This window comes from Aulonocara stuartgranti (assembly GCF_965226115.1).
Source record: "Aulonocara stuartgranti genome assembly, chromosome: 16".
NCBI lineage: Eukaryota > Metazoa > Chordata > Actinopteri > Cichliformes > Cichlidae > Aulonocara > Aulonocara stuartgranti.
Window position 1 is genome coordinate 25,086,673 of NC_138952.1, and position 2,448 is coordinate 25,089,120.

The 2,448-nt window shown below is 40.2% G+C and overlaps 1 long non-coding RNA gene across 1 annotated transcript; it reads left to right on the plus strand.

The window, feature by feature from the left end:
- Positions 1 to 440: 440 nt before the first annotated feature.
- On the plus strand, positions 441 to 1,670 carry LOC309691320. The gene is made up of 2 exons (XR_014271956.1): positions 441 to 737; positions 1,209 to 1,670. It is a non-coding gene; the product is annotated as an uncharacterized lncRNA (long non-coding RNA).
- The last annotated feature ends 778 nt before the right edge of the window (positions 1,671 to 2,448 follow it).

Below are 2,448 nucleotides of genomic sequence, written 5' to 3' on the forward strand. Positions count from 1 at the left end.
CGTGGAGTTACCCCAACCCTGATCTATACAATTATCTGAAATCATGAATGAGGCGGCCCAGGGGCTCTTTACGATGGACTTCTGCAACTCATTCATTCCAATCAGTCACTGCAAGGTTGTCCACCAGTAATTCCTCTGTATGGTTCCTCCTGAGCCACCAGACATTCCAGGCCCTGTTAAATGTTTGGTATGAGCTCCTATTTGAGCATCAACAAATGCTGGTTAACAGTGTAATGCCTGTAACCTTGCAGGGATAAGCCTGCCACTCATCGCTGATGATTATGGATCCTCTTTTGGCGTGATGAGCTATTAGTGGAATCAGTTCTCTTTTTGTCCCGTTTTCAAGAAATCAGAGAACAGGTCTTCCTGATGTCACTCCTCGGTAGAAAGCCCCCAGAATATCGAGTTTAACCAAAATACCAGACATTTGCTGTTGTAACCCACCTAAAATCTGCCTCATGAAAATGAACTGCTGTTCCCCAAGAATGTCAGTAGGTGGCACTATGAGATTGTTTAGTGCTTGTGAACTTGAGTTGAGAACTATAGAGAAGGAGAATAGCGCTAAGGCTACGTATGCTGGTCGGAGCTACTCACAGAGTTTTTCCTTAACCTTTTTCTTGAACAAGGATTGTGTGTGAAGACACAAATTGGATTTTACTTTTCCGCTTGTTGGGAAACGCGGACACTTTTTGTTGATGCTGATGTACCTCTGTTTTTGTGTTTTTTGTTCATTTCCGGTGAGTTGACTAACTGCGCTAGCATAGCAAGCTAATCGTTAGCTCAGTATAATGTAAATTTCATGTGTTCCTTTTAAGTGCTGTATTATCTTTTTATTTCTTCACTTGTGAATGTTTTAAGCCAATCGGAAATATTTCTTTGGAAGCTAGTAGGTAAGTTTTATTTATTGTAATGAGATGATAAATATGAGCAGTCTTTGGCTAAATAGTACTGCGACCACGTTTTGCACTTTCCTCGTGCATCAGTAATGTACATTCTCTCAATTCATTGGATTGATGTGACTGCTGTTCACAAAATATGAGATTTGAGTTAAATTTGTATGATGTGGAAATTGTTTTAAGGTTCTTTGATTAATTTTATTATTGATTGCATTAAGTCGTTATATACAAAGAGTGAGAGACATTTGGTCACTAGTGTTGATTAAGTTGTTATATGATATTCATGTAAAATATGTTCACTGCCCTGTGCAGGTTGGTTTTTTTTGTTGGAGTCTAAAGTTGCGAGCCAGGATTCCGGATCCCCAGCTGCGATGCAGGAAAGATTTCCAGCCTACTTAGAAGTGACAACTGCGTTACTTCTTGACAGATAAGCTTATGAGATCTCAGAACAATACACTACCCGGGTAGTACTACTAACATTAACACTATACACACACACTCACACACCTGAACTGAAAAGACTGAAAAGAACTCTGAACACTGAACTCTGAACTCTAAAACTGAATACACAGACTGACAAATATGGACAATTGGAACTGTTGTGAACTGTTGAATGACTGTTTTTGGTTTTGTTTTGAATAAATGTTGACTGTTCTTTTAGCTGTGTGTCATTCGCTCCTTAGTCGATTCCTAGAGGCCATAAGCCTAAGATCCTAACTTTCTCTACATTCAGTAGTGGTAAAGTATCGTGTGTTACACTGTGTTATCAGATGCAGTAATCAGCATGTATTTAAGCAAAAATGGCACAAAGTATGGCATCCACATGTGAACACACCTCTCCTAACCCTGCCTTACAAGCCAGATCGCTCCGATCTCTGCTTCTCCACAGCAACCACTGCTGTCAGTGGTGGCTTTTTTAAACTATAGAAATTATTTACCTGACATCAGAAAAATACGCAATCAGCTTTACTGTTACGACATAACATTAATGTGACAAATTAATGTCTGTTGATGCAGAAGTGGTGGTGGATGGCCCAGCTGTGCATGTGGTGGTGGATGGCTCAGTTGTAGAGTTGGTGGCGGATGGCCCAGCAGTGGAGGTGGTGGTGTTGGATGGTTAAGAGTCAGTCATCATGTTAGTAATGTATGGTCCAGAGGAAGAATCAGAAGGCAATCCAGTAGTGGAACACTTGAGTGGAACTCTGTTGTTGTGGCTGTTCCTCTGTAAACACTATCAAGTGATCTATGTAAACTTTGGGTGTTGTCACAACTTGGCTGTTAACAACATCCATGGTTTTTCCTGAGATAACAGCAATGTTGTTGGGGCCAAAGTAGTTATCAACTAACTTGCCTCCTTTCCTCTGCTGGCTCCTCATGTTCAGCATCCACTCTCAATCAAAACAATAAAAAAAACCCCAAAAGAAAACCTTATCTTCATGCCCACATGAAAATTGAGAATAGGTTTGACTTTGTTTTTTTTTAGATTCTTCTGATTGAGCTGTTTTGCTATTTGAAATAGCAGTCTGAAGCATGCTGTCGAGCTTCAGAATTT